This window comes from Engystomops pustulosus, chromosome 6 (assembly GCF_040894005.1).
Source record: "Engystomops pustulosus chromosome 6, aEngPut4.maternal, whole genome shotgun sequence".
In the NCBI taxonomy this organism is placed as follows: Eukaryota; Metazoa; Chordata; class Amphibia; order Anura; family Leptodactylidae; genus Engystomops; species Engystomops pustulosus.
Genome location: NC_092416.1, coordinates 64,396,368 through 64,407,461, shown reverse-complemented (window position 1 = coordinate 64,407,461; position 11,094 = coordinate 64,396,368).

Genomic DNA, 11,094 nt, shown 5'->3' with positions numbered 1-11,094 from the left:
AAACAAAAACACAAAAAAAACACAAAAAAAATGTACAGTTTCAACTTTAATTTTGAAAATGTTGGACCCGAGGGCTAGTGGTAGAGGACGAGGGCGTGGGCGTCCAACTACTGCAGGGGTCAGAGGCCGTGGTCCTGAGCGGGGTGAGACACCAGCTGCTGATGAGGGAGCAGGGGAACGCCGCAGAGCTACACTCCCTAGGTTCATGTCTAAAGTTACTGGGACCCGTGGTAGAGCACTTTCGAGACCAGAACAGTGCGAACAGGTGATGTCGTGGATTGCGGACAATGCTTCTAGCCATTTGTCCACCAGTCAGTCTTCCACGCAGTCCACCCATGTCACCGAAATCAGCACTCCTCACCCTCCTTCCCCCCAGTCTGCCCCCTCCCAGGAAAATTTGGCTTTTGAACCGGCATACTCTGAGGAACTGTTTTCTGAACCCTTCCCAGAGTCACAAACCACTTGTCCGGTTGCTGCTGAGCTCTTTTCCGATGCCCAGGTTTTCCACCGGTCGCAGTCTGTGGGTGATGATGGCATTGTCTACGTAGTGGAAGAAGTGTGTAAAGAGGTGTCGGACTAGGACTGGCTCCAGGTTTAAGTAGACCCCTGGGCGCCAGTGCCTCAGTGGGCCCCTTTGCTATGCCTCCCAAATTTGAGTCAGAGAAACCTACGGCCTGCTTTAGCTCCCTCCTGTTACCCCACCCTATGTTTTTCATGTTACCATGTGTTTGGCTGCTTTTAAAGCCTTTTTCTTCATTGATGGAAGTGTGAGTTACATTTTCACACCTGCTTACACTTCTAGCAATGAAAGAAAATGCTTTTCATCAATGTGGAGTGTGCAGGATACGTCATATAATAGAATACTGCCGCATGGTCATCATTAATCTGGCCCCCCTGCACTTTTCGGGAAGTGTCACCAACTTTTATAAATACACGTGCAAGCAGTTTTGACATTCAGACAGTAAACTGCTGTCAGCGCTTCAATAAATGTGGCCCATGTGTGAACACACCTTCAGGGGATTTGTTTCAAAGGAGATGAAGGGGGTCAACAGGAAGGGAGACATTGAAAATCAGGTGGAGATACAGGTAAAATGACAGGGAGCAGAAAGTGGGCAATAATTTACAAGAAAATGATTGGAAGACATCAGCAGGTGTAATGTCACAGACCCTGCATGGATGGACTACAAAAGTTCGAAGCTAGGCAGTGGCATGTGAACCTTAACTCACTGTCAGGGGCCAGACATCAAAGGGTTAATTGAACAGACAGGGGCTTGGCTCCTACCATGCTGTAGTCAGGAGCCTCCTCACACAGGGTAACGGGGGTCACCATACATCACAGTAGACGGAAGTGACAAGTTCAGCACATGCTGCCTCTGTCTGCGTCCAGCCCATCTTCCTCCATGCAATTGCTTAAACTGCTGCCGGCCGACCCCAAACAGTGGAGCCTTGCATGCCCCCTACAGGTACCCGGACAAATGCTGCACAGGCACTGACGATGCAGAGAGTGACTACTCTCTGCATCATTATTATATCCGTGGGACAAAGCTCTAGGCACAGCAGCAGTGCCGTCGCTAAGCGAAAGCAGGCGGTGCTCAAACTGCTGAGCCTAGGCGATAAAAGGCACACCGCCCAAGAGCTATTATAGGGCATCACGGCGCAGACGGATCTGTGGCTGGCACCGCTGAACCTGAAACCAGGCATGGTTGTGTGTGACAACGGCCGTAACCTGGTGGCGGCTCTGCAACTCGGCAGACTGACACATGTGCCATGCCTGGCCCATGTGTCAAATCTCATAGTTCAGCGGTTCCTCAAGACATACCTCAATCTGTCTGATTTGCTCTTGAAGGTGTGTTGCATCTGTGCGCATTTCAGGAAGTCCAGCACAGATGCTGCCACTCTCAGGGCAGCGCAGCGCCGCCTCCAACTGCCCACGAGGTGGAATTCAACATTATCCATGTTATCCAGAGTTTACCAGCAGCGCAGAGCGATTGTAGACTGCCAGATGTCAACTTCCACCAGAACTGGTAGTCAGGTCAGTCAGCTTCCTCAAGTCTACAATGAGGAGTGGACGTGGATGTCTGATATCTGTCAGGTGCTGAGTAACTTTGAGAAGTCAACACCGATGGTCAGTGGCGATGCCGCCATCATCAGCCTCACCATCCCGCTGCTTGGCCTGTTGAAAAACTCTCTGGTCAGCATGAAGTCAGAAGCTTTGCGCTCGTCACAAGAGACGGGGAAGAAGATTCCCTTGTTGATAGCCAAAGCACCCTCAGGTCTGTTTCTCAGCGCATATCGGAGGAGGTGGTGGAGGATGAGGAGGAAGAGGAGAAGAATGTTGGCGAGACAGAAGAGGGGAGCAATGTTCAGTCCTTCACTGTTCAGCGTGTATGGGCAGAAGAAGAGGAGTTGAAGGAGGAGGAAATGGACAGTCAGGCCAGTGAGGAGAGTGAATTCTTGCGCGTTGGGACTCTTGCGCATATGGCAGATTTCATGCTAGGCTGCCTATCCCGTGACCCTCGTGTTCAAAGAATTTATTCCAGCACCGAGTACTGGGTATTCACTCTCCTGGACCCACGGTACAAGCAAAATCTTTCCACTCTCATCCCTGGAGAGGAAAGGAGTGTGAGAATGCATGAATACCAGCAGGCCCTGGTGCACAAGCTGAAACAGTATTTCCCTTCTGACAGCGCTAGCGGAAGAGGGCGTACTTCTGCGGGACAAGTAGCGAGGGAGAGTAGGCGAGCAGGCAGCTTGTCCAGCACTGGCAGGGGTACGCTTTACAAGGCCTTTGCCAGTTTTATGTCACCCCAGCAAGACACTGTCACCTGTCCCCAGTCTCGGCAGAGTAGGGCTGATCTTTACAGAAAGATGGTAAGGGAGTACGTAGCTGACCATACCATCGTCCTAAATGATCACACAGTTCCCTACAACTACTGGGTTTCAAAGCTGGACATGTGGCACAAACTGGCGCTGTACACCTTGGAGGTTCTTGCCTGCCCTGCCGCTAGCGTGTTGTCTGAGCGGGTTTTCAGTGCAGCTGGTGGCATCATCACCGATAAGCGTACACGCCTGTCGAGTGACAGCGCTGACAGGCTGACGCTTATTAAGATGTATAAAGTCTGGATTTCTCAGGATATCCATTCTCCACCAGGTGAAAGAAGCTCAACCTGAATAATGTATGCACTCCTCCTCCTCATTTTCCTTCTTCTTCTCCTCTTTGTACACTAAAGCAAAAAAAAACTGGCTATTTTTTGCCAGGGCCAACTGGCTCTAGCTATAGTACTCTACCCGGTCCTCTGTTTTAAACAATTTTTGGGAGTGCCACAGACAGGCACTCAATCTATTTAATTTTTCTGGAGGACCACCTACCTGCTCCTCTGGTTTGAAAACTTTTTTGGACTGCCACATACAGGCACTATCCAAAATTAATTGTCTCCATAGCAGCCTCCACACGTCGTCTTTTTAGCTGCCTCCACACATTGTCTCCATTGCTACCTCCACACGTCATCTCCATAGCTGCCTCCAAAAGTCGTCCATATAGCTGCCTCCATACATCGTCCCCTTATCTAACGAGCTGTGTCAGGCAGAATTTTGGGTTGTTTTCATGGCTTTCGCATCAAACTTGTTAACACCCTGCTGTGTTATCCACAAAATATACTGCCAAACTTTTATAATTTACCGATATTATTTCAGCGCTTCTTGCACATCTGTTTACATTCCCCTCACCCCTAATAACCAAAACTTATAAGAACACTACTACACTTGATCTTATACAAAAGTGCTGTTTGTAGCCCCGCTTGCTTTGAAAATTATAATTTTTTCAAAGTAAACGCTTCTGTCCCCCAGGCCCATTATGGGTGGGGAGTAGCCGAGAAACAAGGGCTTGGACAGGCAAAAGCTCGCCTGGCAGCGGACCGCCAGCTCCATCCCAAGATTAGCAGCCTCAGAGGCATCGATGCATACTGCCCCTGCTGTTTCCTGTCCATTTCGAGAGAGCAGAAAAAAAAAAGGAGCTGCTGAAGTAGGATACATTTAATGAATTGTCCAGATCCTGTCATAGTGTAGCTTTTTCCCTAACCGTGTGAAATGAATTTCTTCGTATTTCCCCACTTTTTTGCATAAAGCCTCCCATTGGTGTATTGTTTGAGGAATGGCCTTCTTCCAGTTCTTGGCGATTAGGGCTTTGGCCAAGAGGGACAGTCTACATATTGCCTCAATATGGTGTTTCCTCAGACCTGGACACAGATTGCAGCTGAGTACATTAAGCAATAGCACTTTTGCTGACCCCTCTATGTCTATTCCCAGCCAGTTTTCCATCCTCCTATGAACCTCATCCCAGAAGGGGCTGATCTTGGGGCAGTTCCATGTCATATGGAAAAACCCTGCATCCATTGCGCCACATCTCCAGCATTTCCCTTGATCTTGCGCTCTCATTCTTGCTATTTTACGAGGGGCATAGTATAACCGGTGCAGATAGTTAAAATATACCATTCTATGATTCATACTAATTGAGGAGTGGTTGATATTTTGAAACACCCTATTCCATTGTTCCTGGGTTATACCTCCTAATTCTAATTCCCAGTGACCTTGTGCCTTAAACTTCTTATTCCTTGTGGTTTCCGTGATTAATATATTATATACTGTAGATATGGTGTATTTACCCTTCCATTTAATCCGTATACAGTCTATCAAAGTGTCTTGCTCTACAAGAAAAGGTGTTTTGTTCGTGGAACCCTTCCATGCATCCAAAATCTGCATGTAGTAAAAATAGTGCTTATTACTTATCCCATAATCCTTTTGTAGTTCTAAGAAGGGTGTAAGTGTACCATTTGAAAAGATTTGTGAAACCCTTTTAACCCCTCTAGATATCCAAAATTCCCTGCTTGCCCCCATTTTCCAAAATTCTTTAATATTTAAATTATACCACAGTGGGGTGCTTTCTATTGTTTTCCTCTTATTTTCCTCTTATTTTCCCTATTTTTCTAAGTGCTCTCCAAATCTCAGTTAGCAAATAACACAGGTGTTTTTTTCAGTATGCCCGTGCCCAATTGTCCTGACTCCATTATCTGCATCCAATGTCCTAATAGATTTTTTAACGCCTCCGAGTCCTTCCATCTATTGAGAAAACATATTCTGGCGGCCAAAAAATATAGTTTAAAATTAGGAATAGACAAACCTCATCTCGCTCATCTCTAGTAACTACCTCATTGAAGCTCATTAAGAGAATACCAAGAGTGTGCAAAGCAGTACTGTAATCAAAGCAAAAGGAGGATACTTTAAAGAACCTAGAATATAAGACATATTTTTTAGTAATTTCACACGTTTTTTGTTAAGCATATAATTCCACATGTGTTAATTCATAGTTTTTGATGCCTTGAGTTTGAATCTACAATTTTTATAATCATGAAAATACAGACAACTCTTTGAATGAGATGGTTTGTCCGATCTTTTGATCTGCATCCCTTCCATTTCATGTAAAACCCCTCTGGGGGGCCCTTGTGTATATATTGTCGGGATTCAACTCAAATGGTAGCCTTTAGAGAAGCAGCAGGCAGCAGTCTTTCAGATGAAAAAAACAGGTGTCTTTACTTTGGACATTGCCAGTTTGCTCCGACAAAACGCATAGTCCATATGACAATTGTTAGTTAGTTTCATTAAGAACGGTACACATTAACAGGCACACTACCGTACTTCACCCTTCTGAGCACTTTTTCAGTCCTCAGACTTCCCCACACAGCAAGGCACAGCTCTCGTTCTGACATCCACAGTCTCCACTGAGCTACACCCACACAGGTAGGGAACCACACGCCCCTTCACCTGACACTGCTGGCTTTACATAGGACTTGTAAGCCCTGGCCTGGAACGTGGGAGTAGCCATCCCACCCAGCACTTTGACTGCTCCAGAAAAAACCTGTCCCGGATTAGCTGTATTACAGATATGCTAAAATAACAAAAGTGTGTCAGTGGCATCACGATGACACGTATCTACCATCCACTATGACAACTTGTGCCTTATATCTACATATATATATACACACACTCAGACTGGTGTAAGTGGAAGGATAGCACCCGCTATACTTTGTTGCTGAGGACTGTGCTGCTGTTTTTTCTCTTTTATATATATATATATATACACTCACCGGCCACTTTATTAGGTACACCATGCTAGTAACGGGTTGGACCCCCTTTTACCTTCAGAACTGCCTCAATTCTTCGTGGCATAGATTCAACAAGGTGCTGGAAGCATTCATCAGAGATTTTGGTCCATATTGACATGATGGCATCACACAGTTGCCGCAGATTTGTCAGCTGCACATCCATGATGCGAATCTCCCGTTCCACCACATCCCAAAGATGCTCTATTGGATTGAGATCTGGTGACTGTGGAGGCCATTTGAGTACAATGAACTCATTGTCATGTTCAAGAAACCAGTCTGAGATGATTCCAGCTTTATGACATGGCGCATTATCCTGCTGAAAGTAGCCATCAGATGTTGGGTACATTGTGGTCATAAAGGGATGGACATGTTCAGCAACAATACTCAGGAAGGCTGTGGCGTTGCAACGATGCTCAATTGGTACCAAGGGGCCCAAAGAGTGCCAAGAAAATATTCCCCACACCATGACACCACCACCACCAGCCTGAACCGTTGATACAAGGCAGGATGGATCCATGCTTTCATGCTGTTGACGCCAAATTCTGACCCTACCATCCGAATGTCGCAGCAGAAATCGAGACTCATCAGACCAAGCAACGTTTTTCCAATCTTCTACTGTCAAATTTCGATGAGCTTGTGCAAATTTTAGCCTCAGTTTCCTGTTCTTAGCTGAAAGGAGTGGCACCTGGTGTGGTCTTCTGCTGCTGTAGCCCATCTGCCTCAAAATTCGACGTACTGTGCGTTCAGAGATGCTCTTCTACCTACCTTGGTTGTAAAGGGTGGCGATTTGAGTCACTGTTGCCTTTCTATCAGCCCGAACCAGTCTGCCCATTCTCCTCTGACCTCTGGCATCAACAAGCCATTTCCGGCCATAGAACTGCCGCTCACTGGATGTTTTTTCTTTTTCGGACCATTCTCTGTAAACCCTAGAGATGGTTGTGCATGAAAATCCCAGTAGATCAGCAGTTTCTGAAATACTCAGACCAGCCCTTCTGGCACCAACAACTATGCCACGTTCAAAGGCACTCAAATCACCTTTCTTCCCCATACCGATGCTCGGTTTGAACTGCAGGAGATTGTCTTGACCATGTCTACATGCCTAAATGCACTGAGTTGCCGCCATGTGATTGGCTGATTAGAAATTAAGTGTTAACAAGCAGTTGGACAGGTGTACCTAATAAGGTGGCCGGTGAGTGTATATATATATATATATATATATATATATATATATATATATGAAAGGGAAGGGGTGTGTATATATATATATATATATATATATATATATATATATATATATATATATATATATATAATATATATACATGCCCACACCCAAGAGGGGGTTTACATGAAATGGAAGGAGTTGCTGTATGTATATTTACATCTGGGAATAATCTTTTTAATATTTTGATAGAATGACATTTTGGGACACGGCGATACCTACCATGTTTAGGATTAGGATTTTTACTGTTTATTTCTTTTTATACGCGTTCTAGGGAAATGGGGTGATTAAACTTTTCCTTTTTTTACATAATTTTTTTTACATATTTAAAAAAAATGTTTACCATTATTTTGGATCCTCCGGGGTATTTAAAACCCTGCAGGGTCTGATTGCTAATACTATATACTACTTTATTGTAGTATATAGCAATTTTACTGCTGATCTATTAATACTGCAGGCTTTTAGAGATCGTGACACATGGCAAGCCTCAATGAGACTTTTGACTGCCATAGCAACCGAACGCCGCCCTCCAACAACGTAACCATCCAAGATGGGGGCACCCATGGGATGGTAAGTTAGGTGCCCAGGTTAACTGTCAGCACCGACCACGGCAGTAACAGGTGGGTGTCAGCTGTATAATACAGCCCATGAGCCCTCTCCATACGAATCCTCCGCAGCACCAGGCGTTACAGGAGAGGGTGCAGGAAACAGAAAGAGAGTATGTAGATATTGGGTCGGAGGCGGCTCATAGGGACTGGATAGAAGTGCAAGACTTGTTAAAATCCCATACGGTGGCAACTGCCAAAGCAAAAAAGTTGTTTTTCCAACAGAAATATTTTGAAGGGAGAGAGAGTACAGGAAAATTGCTAGCCTCTGTCATTAGGGTGCAAAGGGACTCCTCCCACATTCAAGCTCTTACAAACACGCAAAGAATAGTGGTCCATACAGATAAGGACATCCTGGAAACCCTTAGGAACATTTATGAGGACATATATACCTCTAGGTTACAGGTGGTAGAGGGTTTCTGGACACAGTGACCTTACCAGTATTAACCAAGGAACAGATGCCTCGCTTACCCTGGAAGAACTAGGAACGGCCTTAAAGACATCCCCGAACGAGAACGCACCAGGGGCAGATGGCCTGCCAGGGGAGGTATTTAAAATGTATGGTTCTCTTCTACTACCAGAACTGCTTGGAGTTATTGGGGTGGCAGAAGAAATAGGCAAATTACCGGACTCCATGAGGGACGCAATAATAGTAGTTCTGCCCAAACCGGATAAGTACTTGCTGTTGCCGGGGTCCTATCTCCCTACTGTGCTCAAATGTTAAATAGATCACTAAAGCATTAGCCAATAGACTGATAGGAGTTATTTTGGGTTTGATTCACAAGGATTAAACTGGCTTTATGCCCAGCAAGTCTACGGCCATCAATATAAGGCGGCTATTTCCTAATATACAAATAACACAAGAGGGGGAGGGCTCCAGAGCCATTTTATAGTTGGTTGCAGCCAAAGCATTTGACAGCGTCGAATGGTCTTTTGTATTGGCAGTCATGGAAAAATGGGGTTTGGGCCACAATACATAAAGTGGGTGCAAATGCTATATGGGGAGCCCAGAGCACAAATCAGGGCCAATGGTCTTCTGTCTACACCATTCTCCCTCCATAGAGGCACAAGGAAGGGCTGCCAAATGTCCCAATTCCTTTTTGCCCTGGCTATTGAGCAACTGGCCTGCCTAATTAGAGCCTCTTCTAACATACAAGACTTCAGATATGGGGGTTGGAGGAACCTATCACATTATATGCTATTTGTAAGAGATGTTGACAGGTCACTTGGCCCCTTCATGAGTCTGCTCTCTGACTTTGGTCAGTATTCTGCGCTGACCACTAACTGGCACAAGTCGGAGGACATGGATCTGCATCAGATGCAAATGGTCCCCAAATTCAAATACTTGGGCATATGGATCTCGGCCAGGGTCCAGGAGTACATAACTCTGAACCTAGGGCCATTGTTAGAAAGGTCGACAGCCAAGGTAAACACTTTGTGCAAACTTCGCCTAAAGCTGGAGACCCTGCAAAGGGCTAAAGATCAGGGTGGGTTGGCGGTCCCCAACCCCTGGCTATATTTCCTAGCCACGCCACTCCAGCATCTTAAAGGTTGGGGTCAAACTGAGGGTCTGCTAAAACATCTGGGAGGGGGAAGGCCCCACCTGTATATTCTTGAGCTGGGGGACAGGGTAGGCCACCAGATCATATACCTACAATGTTACTGTTAAGTAAGATCTGGCAGAAGGTTAAAACCATCCTCAAAATAGAGGGCCACACTCCTTTCACACCACTGTGGCGGAACCCGAGCCTGAGGGAAGTGATGCAACAAGAGGGCTTCAGGAGATGGGAGACTAAAGTTGTCCACACTCTTACCCAACTATATGAAGGGGTGGTAAAAATGTTTGAACAACTCCGTGTAGAGTTCAACCTTACACATGACCTTTTCTATCAGTACTTACAACTCAGGCAAGCTCTAGAAGTGCAAAATAGAGGGGCTGTAGTACGTATTAATAATCACAAGATCATGGATGGTTTAACCGTAGCAGACAGTACTTAATGGTACATCTCTAAAATTTATACCATACCGCTAGAAGAGTACCACAAAGAAAACTCCCTTACTATTTATAATAAATGGGAGGAGGACATATGCCTAATCTCTGAAGAGCAGTGTTCAGACATATTGGAGATGGTTCCCTCACTAACATTATGTGAAGCCCCCCAACTGTCACAAATTGCTACACAGGGTATATCGAACACAACAATGGTTGTTCAGGGCGGGTCTTCACGGGGGTGCTAGCTGCCCTAGGTGTGGAAGAGATGGTGCACACCTAATGCACTTGACGTGACTAGGGCAATTCTGGAAAGATGTTTTGAACCTCATCTCGTGAGTGTTTGGAATGGTTCTGCCAGCTACCCCTATTGTTAGTGTTTTAGATAATATAGACAATCATAGCACATGATGGTACATTGATAGGGGTGAGGGGAATGCTATACCAAGCCAGGAAACTAATAGCCAGACATAGAGGCATATATTAAAAAAATGATCAATGTAATTAGACTGTAAAAGCTGTTTATTGTAAATGGAAAGCAAATACAAAGCTTGAACATGTATGGGTCCCTGGATAGATACTCCTGGCTTGCCATCAATTCATCTGCGTCGCAATCCACTTACAGCATTTCTCTAACATATACACAATCTAATGTAAATCCACTGCATTGTCTTGAAAAATTCTGTATAAGCTGAACTTGTTTCTTTGTAATATCTAGGTAGTCCAATGTATGTTATGCAACTTGTCCAGACTGTTCCAGTGGGAGGTGGGGGGGTCTGTCTACTAGCGGGTGGGGAAGGGGGGAAAGGTTTGTAAAAATGTTAAAAAATGTGCAATAAAAAGTTTTGATTTAAAAAAAAATGGAATTTTAAAAAGCTTAGCTTAAACCAAAAACATTAATTTAAAAGGAATTGACTTAAAAGCTTAACTTATAAGAATAATATAGCAAAATTTGTAGATTGATTTACCATTTTTAGTATATTATTATGGGCATAGCTGTATTTCTTACTATGCACTTAAGGTGCAGTGCCTGGGGTTGCCAGATGCGAATGGAAGAAAAATAATTTCATTTTGAAATTTCCTCCACTACCTCCTGCTGAACTCTATAGCTCAAGTGGA